Source organism: Phasianus colchicus, chromosome 3 (genome assembly GCF_987193195.1).
Source record: "Phasianus colchicus chromosome 3, bPhaCol1.hap1.1, whole genome shotgun sequence".
Classification (NCBI taxonomy): Eukaryota; Metazoa; Chordata; class Aves; order Galliformes; family Phasianidae; genus Phasianus; species Phasianus colchicus.
Window position 1 is genome coordinate 65717252 of NC_143438.1, and position 14000 is coordinate 65731251.

General features: G+C 32.1%; 1 long non-coding RNA gene across 1 annotated transcript; it reads left to right on the forward strand.

Annotated features, from left to right (window-relative positions):
- The first annotated feature begins 356 nt into the window (after window positions 1–356).
- LOC149918648 (uncharacterized) lies at window positions 357–13092 on the forward strand. Its single transcript, XR_016465623.1, has 3 exons — window positions 357–490; window positions 9179–9425; window positions 12859–13092. It is a non-coding gene; the product is annotated as an uncharacterized LOC149918648 (long non-coding RNA).
- Window positions 13093–14000: the final 908 nt, after the last annotated feature.

Here is a 14000-nt window from a genome sequence, read left to right on the forward strand (position 1 = left end):
TCCTCTCTTTATTTATTTATATGCTGAAGACTAGTCTAGGACTTTAATAACATTTCAAAAATATTTGGTAATTCATTAATAGTCGTAAACCTAAAAACTTATTGTTCCTCACAAAATTGTAAAATTAAATATTTATATATATTTTTTTAATTTGACTGATTTTTATTTTTTTTCACATGTGTATTTATATTTGTGCAAGTATAGAAATATATATTGTATTTAAACAGTGCTAGAAAAGTACGTTAAGAAAGTATTTAAAACATAGGTGCATACTTTCATTCAAATTATGGACACATAACCAGAAATATTATTGCATTTCAGATCAATTGTGGAAATTGTCTTTGTCAATCAAAATGTTTAATGTCAGTAAAGACGATTGAAACAAATGCATACTACTTCCATTTGGAATAAGCAAAGATGACACCTGGAATCAGTTGTGGTATATCAGTTGACAGTGGTAATCTGTCAGGCTGAGGTAACTCAATAGTGCGTAAGTATACAACCTTTCATTCATTATATGGTGTTCTCTGATGCTTTTAAATTTGTGTATTGATATATCTACACCATCTTTCTGAGGATTTAACCATAGATTTATTTTTTTTTTAACTGTATGTACATTTACAAAGATCATAAAAAAGTTTTAAGAACCACAAAACTATGGTGTTTATTCTACATGTTAAATACCTATCTCTGGGGCAATTGTGTAATATTTCTTGTTTTTCAGTACTTTCTAGTAGTAACAACTTTAAAAAAAAATCCGTTTATGAATACATTTTTAAGCCCATTTTTAAGCATTAGTATTTCCTATTTGGAACTTCAGAAAAGTTTTTTTACCCTCCTGAGACATAAAACCAGAAAGCTTTAGTTCTGCACTAAGTTTTCCTGTACCAAAGTTTGTTCATTGCTTTCAAGTCTAGTATTTCATGACTATATAGGATTATAATTTGGAATTTCTACTGTCTATTAGGGCAGTCATCTGAGAACACTATCAATCAATAATGGTAAATATAGCATCAAACATAAAAATGCTACACAAAACTCACATATAGGAAAGACAGAGACAGATACAGGATAGTTGAGGTTAAAAGGAATCTCTGGAGATGCTTTGATCCATGTCTCCTGCTGAAGCAAGAATATCTAGAGCCATTTAGTTGCCCAGTACCAAGTCCAGCTATTTTTTAAATATTTCCAAGGAGGACCACTTCACAAACTCTTTGGTACACTTGTGCTAGTGTTCAGTCACCCTTACAGTAAATGAGTGCTTCCTGATGACCACATGGAGTATTTTACATTCCAGCACCACTGAAAAGAGCCTAGCTTCATCTTTTTTGCATTCTCCATTCTCTTCTCCAGTCAGTCTTATTCATATGAGAGATTCTCCAGTCCCTTGTTTATCTTTGCTGTTCTTTGTTGGAATCTCTCTAGCAGATCCATGTTTCTCCTACAGGGGAGTCCAGAACTGGTTGCAGTACTCCAGGTTTGGCCTCACAAATGCTGAGTAGAGGGAAAGATCACTTCCCTTGGTCTGCTGGCAGTACTGCTCCTAATTCAGCCCAGGATAATTTACCCTTATTTGCTGCAGCATCATCTTGTTGTAGGGAAGAATTTAAATAAATAGCATAATTCTTAACTCATCATGAAGCAAATTAATCTTACAATTCTATTTTAATAGTTGACTTGTTTTCATTGGTATCTACACCTTGAGTAGTAAACATAGATAATTCTACAGGACAATAATTGCCTTGATTTTGTTTGCAAAAAATATCTAATAGCACTTAGCATATCATTTTCTTATGTTTTATGTCATTTTCTATGACATTAGGAAATATTATCTGAATAACCCAAATCACATCTTAAAATGGTTATTTATTAGTTATGTTTTATAAGCATTTTAGTAACGACTATGATTTCGTTTCCTCCTTTAATTTTTTGTCTAGTCAATGGATTCTCCTGGGATATGGGCTGACTGGTGCTGTAAATAGTAACTGGGAATTATCTGAGGAAGCTTTCCCATGTGCCCCAAACTCACACTCCTATAATCACAAAAGAAAATATTCATATTTTAAATATCACCCTAGTTAAAGTTGAAAAGCATGAAAATTAATGACAGGAGGCACAAGTCCAAATAGCAGATAAAAAAAAGCTTAATAGACAGAAATAAACTCAGAATTCTAAAAATATGATTGACGTAGGGGGAAAAAAAAAAAAAAAAGCTGGTATTTACGTGTTAATAGAGAAGGATGATAAGATCCATCATGATGTAGATGATTGCAAATGTTAAAAGGAAACTGAATAGTGCTGTGGTTCTCTGAGTACCCAGGTGGCAATTATATCTTAGGCGAACATGCTTTTCCCTCTCCAGTGCATACTTTTTTCCTTAACCTTCTTCCATATGCTGTTCAGACACTGCTGTTTCTGTAAACACTTGATGAACCAAATCAAGGTGCGTACTTGGAGATATTTCAGAAAGAATAAATAAATAATAGAAAAAAAAAAAAATAGAATAAATACGCAAACAGTGAGGCTTATTGTCCAGACGATCTTCCCAGTCTGGTTCATGGTATGGTCACAGAAACAGCAGTATTTCCATAAATGATCCAAACATTATTTTGTGGTTTTGTGTCAAAAGCAAGTTTACTGAAATACCCTCTTGATAAGAGCCAGAAGGAATGCTTGACATATTGTCAAGCATCTGACACCCCATTAGATCAGCACTGAAAAGCTCAGAGAAATACATTCACCGATCATCAGCTTTAATCGTGTTCCAACTACTTGTCCATCCATATAGGACAATATTTTTCCCTCCTCAGATAAGCATGAAAGAAACATCAGTGTTCAGAAAGCAGCAAGAAAATAAAAATGTCTATTTCAGAACAGTCTGTCTGCAGTTGGATTGGAAATCATCACAATACATAAAAAGGACTTTCAGTGAGAAACAGCCGGGGCTACACTTTTCAGGCCGTTAAGTAGATTCTTTTTCACACTGAGTGAGGAGACCATATTAAGCAGTGTCTCACAGCAGCATTGTTTTTCATAGAAAAAAATATCTCAATATCTGTGTTAATTTAATACAAAAAGTTTGTGAAGAATTCTGCTAAGTAAATTTTCTGTTTTTCTTTTCACATTCTATCTGATAGAGCTGTGTTAAGAGGCCAGGTACCCACAATTCAGCAGAATGGGAGAGGGAAAGGAGGTGCAGAGCCTGCAGGAGATTTAGGAGGCTTTAGATTCTAGTTTCTGTTATTTATGAGAATGTATGGGTCATTCACATCTCAGTGGCATCTATTTGAGAAGAGACCTCAACTTAAAATTCAGAGCTAGAAACACTGATAAAATACTTCACAGACCTGGCTTCAAATCATCACTCTGAAGTATGGTTCTGCCTGCATAGTCAGGCATTGGCCCATGCAATTATATAAGTACAGCTCACAAGAGTCCTTTTTTTCCTCAAAATACATACAGATAAGGTTAACAAGGAGTTAAGCAATTATTTACGAACAAAATATTTCACAATTTGCAAGTTTAATATCACAATAGTTCAGGATTTCCATTAGCTTGCTGCACAAAATATTAGTAAATATTTATTTGTTATCAGTTACAGTGACCTATATTGACAATATATACAGATTTTAGCTAGGAATTATATTTTCAGTGAAAAAAATTCCCTTTTCACCAAGGAATACCGCATATATTCTGATTAAAAGGAAGACTCCACAATCAGTGTGGGATGCATTAAATACAGTGGCAATAAACTGAAATATCAAAAGTGATACATTTTTAAGTATAAGCTAATGGAGCATTTATAATAAAGTTGGAAAATGTTTTAGTTTTTATCATTTTCAGTGTTATAGAAGAAGATAAAATTATTTCTGATACAGTGAGCAGAAGAAACAAAAATGCTGAAGTGATAAGGGAAAAACACAAGTCAGTTTTTCTGACTGTTTTACAGGCAGACATATATAAATATATGCTTCACGCATACAAGCATGTTTACTTATATGTAAGTTTTGGTTGGGTTCTTCAAACATACGCTTTCAGGATGAGAGATCACTTTTTGAAGTAAGATGTGTATGATAATAAAGCTCTTAAATACTTTCATTAGAATACTTTATTAGAAGGATTTGTTATCTATAACCATGAAAATTTTGAACACAGTTCCAGAGATATAACCATCTTCTGTATGAAAATAGAAGTTGCTGTTACTTCCATATTGCTATTTAGTGATTGCCTGATACTTTGAAAAGTAGTATAGCAAGCAAACCAATGGTTTCAGAAGTCATTACAAAGATCTTAGGCCAGAAAACTAACCCACAGAAAGAATATCTAAGTGAATTTATTTTTGTAAAATTGAGTTCATATTTACACTGAAGCTGCTGAAGTAGAAAATTAGTGATGGCAAAGATCCCCTTAATCCAAGAGAAGACAATGTGTTTCAATGATGAGAGAAAGATAGAAAAATTCATATTAGAAAAAAACAGTATATGTTACTGAATCCTTTACCAAACTGTCAGGGAACAGAGTACATTCTTTGTATGCCTGCAGTTTACAGGATATTGAATTTATTTCTTAATAGTAAACATCATCTAGAAGAGAAGACACGGGACAGAAATTATAGATGATGAAATTCCTTGTTCTATGTAGAAGAACAGGTAAAATTGTCATTCCCAGTGTAAAAATATTAGTTTGTGATTGTGAGTATCATAATCATACTTTTATGTCTCTTATTAGACATAATGAGTCATTTTTTAAGTATTGGTGAGTAAACTTATTTAATAATCTATTAAAAGCAAATTTAGCTTTTAAAAAGCATTTACCCTGTAGGGGTAAATGAATACCTATGAGATCCTAACAAGTTTTTGCTATTGAAGAATAAACAATAAGTGGGCATTAATCTGCAATTTTATTGTTTTAAACTCTGTCATGTGTTCTTTGAACGAAGAATTCTGTGAGAGAGATTTCAAAAGAACTCAGAAATGAAATTGTAATGAAATGATCAAGTAACTTGGAATTTCTCTTTATGTGAGAAAGAGAAGGGAAAGGAAGGAAAGGGGAGGGGAGGGAAAAATTCCTACACGTTGTATATGAATACAGAATCATAGAATCATAGAATTGTAGGGGCTGGAAGGGACCTCCAGAGATCATCTAGTCCAATCCCTCTGCAAAGCAGGCCCCCTACCTCAGGTTGCACAGGTAGGTGTTCAGGCAGGTCTTGAGTATCTCCAGAGAAGGAGATTCCACAACCTCCCAGGGCAGCCTGTGCCAGTGCTCCGTGCTCACTTTGCATATTTGTGCGGAACTTCCTATGCTCCAGTTTATGGACTCATATCCTTAGCCTAGAAACAACTACCTAGAAAATGACTGGGTTTTGAAGATTTATCAAATCCTAGATAGTTACCTTAGGAAATGGTCACAAAAAAAAAACCAAACCAAACCAAAACAAACAAAAAAAAAACCAGCAAGATCATTCTAAATTGTTAGAAAGTCTGAGATATTTTTAAAAGCTTGGAAAATATGACTTTTTAAAGTCATTTCATAGTGCCTTAGAAATCTGAATATGAGCAAAGTTTAGGAGAAAAACTTTTTATGCATGTTTTTATTTAGAGACTCTGTTCTGTCACACTTAAGTACTTTTTATACTATTACATGATATTGAATGGACATAGTGTTGACACTAAAATTGAATAATGTTGACATCCTTGTAACTAAACTAACAAATAATTACATTACAATAAGGAAAAAGGAGTGTGAAAACGTGATTGACCAGCTGACGGAAGAGCTGCCTTTATCACAGAGGAGTTAAAAAAAGGTACAAACAGAAATTCCCAAGGACTACCACAGATATTGTCTTAAAATACCTAAGGAGGACAGAGTTGTCTGTCTTATCTATCATGCATATCAAAAAATCTTATGTACTTTTAAAATATTTCTGAAGAAGAGAGTGTCATATTTCAAGTTTAATCTGATTTCACAGAATATCAATTTTGGACATTTGATGGGAAGGTTCTGCACTTGAATTGTTATAATATATAACCAAATATATTGCAGAACCACAGAACTTTACTAGCTCAAATAATTCAAAATAAACAACTACCTAAATATATATTTTGGGGGATAATATAGCACTGTTATCTAATTTTGTCTTTGCAGGTAAGAAAGATTCAACTCTGCTTTTTAGGAGAATGTGAATTATTACATAATACATTTAGTAACTATTTTCAAAAATTATCAAAACTAATGTACAAATCACAAGCAGCAGCATAGTCCACATTTTAAATCTGGAAATGAAACCATCTTTTATGTTTATTAAATGATAGATAAGTGAATCTAAAAACTGCTAAAATGTACAATAATTTCTAATTTAAAACATGGGCATCTGATCTTGAAAAATCCTCCAGATTTGAAGAACATAAGTAGATCATACAGGAACAAAAAAGCTGAAGCTGCTAATATATTTAACCAACAGAAAAAGAAGAAAAAAAGAAAAGAAAGTTCTGTTCTTGAAATTGAAAAACTAGAGAAAACCTTGAAGTCCCTGCATCTGGATGTAATAGCTTCCCAGCCGAAACACAAAGTGAAATTTGCTCAGCTAGAACATCAGATAACACAGCTTGAAAGAGATCTTGCAGATGCCCAGGAAACTTCATAGTCAAAAGATCAGGTATGCTCTTGCTATCAGAACAAGCAAAACAGCTATCTTTTAAAAAATCACATTGCAAAGTAGAATGTGAAGTAGCTAGTCACGCAGTACACTTACTTGTTAAGATTTCTAGGCAAAAAATATTTTATCACAAATTTTCTAAGTGGATATTTCTCTGGTGTTTGTCTATAAATTAAAGATATGTTAGAATTTGTGATAGAAATACTGGCAAAATGCATGCTGATATACATAAATGGAGCACATTAAAAAAAGCACATCCAGCAGATTGAGATCACATCTTGAGTACTGCATCCATTTTTGGGCTCCCCAGTTCACAAAAGACAGGGAGCTTCTTGAGAGAGTCCAGCAGAGGGCCACAACGGGGATGAAGGGCCTGGAGAATCTTCCTTATGAAGAATGGCTGAGACCTGGGACTGCTCAGCTTAGAGGAGAGAAGGCTGAGGGGGTACCTTACAATGCTTAAGAATAAAGTGTGGGAATCAAATGTATGGGTCCAGGCTCCTTTCAGTGGTGTGCAGCAAGAGGATACAGGTCAACGGGCAGAAACTGGAGCACAGGAAGTTCCGTATAAAGACAAGGAAAATCTTTACTGTGAGGGTGACAGAGCATCAGAGCAAGCAGACCAGAGAGGTTGTGGAGTCTCCTCCTATGGAAAAATTTCAACTCTTGCAACCTCTACAATTCTGTTACTCTTTGATTCTGTGTGAATACAGGAATATGATTTCTGTTAAGTTTGTAGATAACTGCAAATCCCCTTATACTCATTTTCAAGGTCAGAAATGTACCATGTCGTACTTTTTCTTGGTATAAGAAGTGATAGGGGTTTTAATTACTCTTTTTACCTTGCTCAGAGAATCCTTTCTGCGCAAAGAAGTTCATAAACTGAAAATATTTGGGCTTTATTTATGGTATAATACATTACTACACCTCATAATATGCTGAGATAATTTATAGTTCTTTAGAAACTTTCTCAAATTCATGACTTTAATTACAAATTACATCATTTAAGATACTCTGTTTTTTTTTTACTTTCCAAAATCTTTTTTTTAATCGTATACTAAAAGTAGAAAAATAAAACCCCTCCTCATTTTCAGTGTGTTTTAGAAAGAGATGTACAAGATATATACAATTACAAACATTTTAAGAATCAGCTAATGAGGAAAAAGGGAAAAAGTGTCATTAATATTCTAGATTTTTTTTTTTTTTTTTTTGCTTAGCCAAAAAAGGACAACAGAAAGAATTAACCTCCCAGCAAAACTCTTATAATTAAAACCTTTTTATTATTTACTGAATAAACAGAATGAAATGGAAACATTACTGTGGCAGGGTATTATGTGCTGTCTATTAACTTTTACACACCTGAAAAAATGTGTTAATACAAATAATTGTTGTCATGTTAACATCACAATTTTCAAGCTGTCTGAAACAATTTTAAATTCTCAAAAAAGGATGTTTAACATTTGAACCAAAAACAGTGCTGCACGAATAATTAAAGGCTTAAGTTAAATACATAGACATTCATTTAAATTTAGATCTGCAATAACATTTACTATTATTCTCCAAGGCTTTGACTGTGCTTGACAGAAACAAAGTACTCTGGGATTAATTTCAAGAAATGGTGCCAACTGTGTGCAATTTGCTGTAATTAAGACATGAAAGAGTACTAAATATTCAGATTAAAAGAAGCGTGATGGAGCATGATAGAGAATCAAGGTGTGGCATCAAGCCAATAACACAGAGTCAGTCATGAATACTCAATAGTGATTGATACTTTTACCTATAAACTTATGGCTATAAACTTGCAACACATGCTTAAGATATGTGCATACAGAAATTAAAAGTATGTCTCTGCACCTCGACAGAATGGGCTTGTCTAAATCCAGACTCTAAGTTGTATATGACAACTTCAACCAATAATAAAATACAGTTGAGTCATTGTTTTACACAATTAAGAACTTTAAACTATGAGGAAAAAAAAAAAAAAAGTAAAAGAAAAAAAAAACAAGAAAAAGCAAGAGAAAACAAGCATGACATCTTTTTTTTCTGATGGCTTCGGTATACCCCTATGGCCATATTAACCTATAGCATTTGCCTGAGTACCAAATGAAAGAGCTCTGTGGCAGTTGGCACCAAGAGGTTAACAATCCCCAATTCTTATTTTATTTTACTTTATTTTTTAATTCATGAAACATTAAAAAAAAAAAAAAAAGGAAAATCATTCATTTAGATCAAACTGCATTTCTCTCACAATTGCATGGAAAAATATATATATATACTTGCCTTTGAACTTATGAGTATTGATTAATGATGCATTTATTGTAATACTGAATCTTTTTTTCAACAGGCTATTCTAAATTAAAGTCCTTGTAACTTTTTGATCCTGGAGGAGATTGTGGATACTTGACCTAGTTGCTAATGAGGTGCTATATAATCTCACGTACCCCATAGCTCAAAATAGCAGGATGCAGTATAAAAAGTACATCATAAAAAGCACTATTGGAATGCTTTTTGTCTTCACAGGCAATACGCAAAAGAGATGACCTTCTGAGAAAGTCGGAAGCTGATTTCCTGCGGGCAAAGAAAGGAATCAAAGTGAAAGTGGCTGAGGTGGAGCACCTTGGCAGTGTGGTCAAGAAACTGAAAGCCAGTATCCAGGACACACAGAAAGAAAGGAATCAGACAGAGACAGAAACTGCCATACTGAGAACTGAGATTCAGCAGCTAAATCAGAAACTGCAGGGTGTGCATTAGCAGTGCAGAAGGACAGGTAATAATGTATAAAAATAGTAATATTACGGAAATATGAATTTAGAATAGTCTAATTGAAAAATTTTCCATCTTATATATATAATGGATGCAATCAAGTGAATACTGGAAGTTTTCCTGTACTGCTTTTGGGTAAATTCATGATATAGACAATGTCCTCAAAACTAAATAAACACAAATGCTGTTTTCTATTTCTGTCACATGGTCTTTATATTAATATGTTAAAACATCTATTTCTGTTATCTATCGTCTGAGCACTACTCATTCACAAGCAATGCAAAGTATGAATTTAAGGTAACATATTTGATATTGGTAATATTTTAGGTGACTTTTTAAACTAGTAAGATGAACCCTTAGTATAGACAAAGTAACAGCTTTTGCAGCAGCACAGTAATGAATATAGATTTTCTTTTTCAAGAAAGAATAATATGTATAAAACCAAAAACAGATAGAAAAAATAAGCAATTGTTTTATTTTATCCCAAAATTGCTTTAAATAATTTTTGTTTTGTAAATTTGGTTTTCGTACTAGTTACAGTAAAACAGCAACTGGTTTTCAAAATAAGCAAATGCGAAAGGAAATTGCTGTATGAATATTTTGAAGTCACAGTATAGTGGAGTTTGAAATATACTACTTTTAGCAAATAAAATATTAATGAAGTCATTTGGAACATAATAGACAGCCTGTGTCAACCCCTTAATTTTCTCTTCCACTATTCACAACATTGCCAGATACGTGTTTCTGGATAAAACCCCCTAGAGGTCTGCTGCAAATTCTTTTTCAATACAACCAGATCATTGCAGATAATTGTATTACACAGGGTATTGATCCAAAATCGTTGTGCACCGGAAACATCTGAAAAAACATGATTATAGCTTTCTGTTTATTGTTCGTACATCATATAAGCAGGCTTTTGTGTGAATCACCTGTAAGAAAGGCAAGGTGGAAACATCAGAGAAATTACCTCTTTACAAGAATCTATTGATCACTTTAAATCAAAGAAGTATGTTTGACATAAGATTACCTGCCAGTTTGAACATTAGGTACACTATGTTATAGCCTGGGGCAGTTGTAAGTCTGACAAAGGGATTGTAAATAAAGCATGCAGCTGCTAGCGCCTCTGGCTTGGGATCAACCAAGGCTCAAGTCCAAGGCATAGGTAAACTTAAAATAATTTAACCCTTTTTTTATCAGGACACTGTGAGTTAAAACAGATTATCAAAAATAGTGACTTAGGAACCTTTTTTTGTGTATTAGTAGGTATGTTAATTGCAAAATATGCACAGTTGAATCTGTTTACAAATGAAAACTAATATAAATAAAATACATTTTTGAATACACTTTGGTCTCCAAGCAGCAGGCAACACCTCTAAACAACTTCTAAGAAGTTTTATAACGTTTTTAAGTGCCTATTCCTAGATAATACAGAAAATGTTATTTCAAATAAAATTCACAATCGCTTAATAAGTTCTGAAATTTGAATTCATTTCATTTGAAATACAAAGAATATTCTTTTACTGAAAGAAATCAACAACTAAAAAACTTTAAAGAGGAAAAATATGTATTGCATGTAAACTATTTACTGTTCTTTTAATTTCAAACTCCAATACTAAGAGCCTATAGATAATTAAGTATACTCAAATAAGTAGTCATATTGGTTTTAATGAAGCCATCTTCCTCAGAACTGTTATATATATATTTATGAAAGAAATGGGTCCAAAAATCCATGATAAATAGAGTTTTGTCTTACATTTCTTTTTGAATAACTGCAACTTAGTCTTATACATACCAAAATTGCTCTTACCTAAACAGCTGGTTTTTAAATGTGAAAGAAAACTTGTTATAAGTTGATTATTAAACTGTATTGTTATTTTTTTCATGTTGGCTAAATATTTAACTCATTAGTTCACAGAGATTCAGATGTGTTTGAAATCCAATAAAGATGGGCTGTAGGTGATATATGCTGCTTGTTAAAAATGTAGCTGTTCTTGTTGTTTTTGTGCCTTCCTGAGGCACAAATTTAGGCAATTTATATATAGTATTTTATTTATTTACAGTAGTGGTGGCTATTGTCTTGTTTTGTAAGAATTTGAGTTTTATTTCTGCCAATAAGAAAAGAAAAAAGCGATATTTTATTTAAAGAAATTAATCTGGATGTTCTGAGTTCATAAATGTAGATGTGATAGCTGAGTTTAGATCGTGCACATATGGTCAACATTGTTGAACATTAAAGACAATAAATGCAGAATCATTTTAACAGAACACAAATGTTTTTCCTTAAAGAATTCTATCCAACTAAGACTGAAAAATAGTGGGTTTTTTTGCTTCATTGACACCTGGTGTACTTATCACTCTTTAATATTATATGACAACACATTAAAAAAAACTTTTTTATTCCTGATCAATTTATGATCATGTGAACTCCTGTTATGGTACTTACTGAATTACTATTACTAAAAGCTTCTTCAGTTCTTAAATTTTCTAGTGTCAAATTTCAAAACAATTTAAATATTACTTACTGATGCGAATGCATCCTGAAAAATGTTTGTACTGAAGCACTTGCTTTAATGATCAGTTCAATTCCAATATATCTTAAAACTAGTAACTAAATGTGCCTGTGTGCCTGAAGCCATATATTTAGAGAACAGTATAAAAACAAATTCATATGTGTGTCTGCACATGTACACATACACCCATACACCGTCACAAACTTGTACATGCACACACTAAGGGTCAAAAACTTAAATTAAAGCCTATGAACATATATCTTTTAGGAAAATGGTCAACAAAGAACAAAGGAAAAATGTCTTTGTCTTAAATCACTTATTTTTCTGAGAGCTGTACTGCTCTTATTTCTTTTGGTCTAAGGAAAGATTGCCATCTATTGGATGACCTTGGAAAATAGCAGGTTTTTACTATGTATGTACTCAGTAATTCATAAAAAAAACACAACATACTGAAATTGAAGACGTTGTGGTTAAATTGTATACATTATGATTGTAAAATGGTACAAGAGCTATTATCTTCTTAAAACTATGATTTGAATTCCAGAATTACTTACATTAACAAAATATGATAGAAATAGACATTTGCTTTAGAATGAGCTAAATACTGAATTTTTATATATACAGTAAGATCTGGTAGCAGTTTAAATATTTTCAGAATACTGAATCCAAGACTCTTTATTTATATTTACTGTAATACAAGGAAAGAGTCTTAAGTCAACTATTAATATATCTGTGCTATATTTTCTCTAATGATTTTGGAACAGAATTATGCTGTTCTCCTGCAAACAATATTTGTCCAGCCCTTATAGAGGGCTGCAATGCACTGTATTACTTTTAAAACAAAAATATCACTCAGCCTAGATTTAAAATGTAATGCTTTTCTCTTTTCTTTTCCTTTTTTTTTTTTTTTTTTTTTTTATCTCTCAGCCCAAGAACTTGCCAGTCAAGATGAAAAACTTCTTCTAATGGAATCCAGCTTGAAAGCAACTCAAGAGCAGCTAAGTGAGCAAACAGCAGAAACAGTTCACCAAGAACAGAACAGTAGAAAATCACAGACAGAGCTGAATGAAGATCCTGAGAGAACGTATTATAGCTTCTGAAGAAGAAATTAGTGATTACAAGTGAGTTACTGCTTTTATAGTATTTCATAAACAGAAGACATTAAAGACAGCAGCAAATTCTTTTAATAAGTGTTATGTTAAGCATTTATTTCAGGTGAGATGTAGTGTAAATATGTTCTATAGCTATTGAATAAACTATTAAATCTAAAAGATTAATGTGTACTTTAAAATATATTTTGCACTTAAAATTTGAAAAAAAATACTGTTGTTAGTGGTCTGTTTTACTTTTGGAATGAAAAAGAAAAAGATTCTGTGGTGTTGAAGTAAAATAATATTTGTTACCTCTACCTTAATGTTATTCTCATCTTCCTATTTTTTGAGACTGAAGTTTAAGTACTCATTTTATTTTCTTTAATTTTTTTAGAAGCTGTCTCTAAGCAAGATACTGCCAAGTAAAAGGAAATTTAGTGTTTAAACTTTTAGTCACAGCAGTAAAGCACATATGAGATTGCATAGTAAAGAAAAGTTTAAACAGAAAAAGGTACCTCTATTCTTAGAAAAAAAAAAAAAGTAAGTTTATAAGTTTAAATGTTAGCTCTGAAGATTTTAATTAAAAATAGCTTATAAATATAATATAAATTATAATGACTTTAAATGTATTTTTGTATTGAGGCACAAACTGATTCATTATTCAGATTTTTCAAGATTTACAGTATGGTAAAAATGATTCACTACTGTTTCTTTTTGCCTTATTGTATGCAAACTGTTACAAATGTTATATTAAAAAATTGCTAAATATAGAGACAGAAACTCAAGCTGTTTTATAATATCGTAGAGCACAGATAAATGCTTTATAAAGATAGCATGACTGAAAAAAAGTTTATTCATTCAGTGGTAGATTGAACATTTAAAGCTAAATGTTTTATCTCAGTTTTGTAGCAAGCATCAAAGTCTGTCTCTACAAATCTCCTCTGAGAGAAGCTTTGCTAGGTTTAGATGCAATAAACA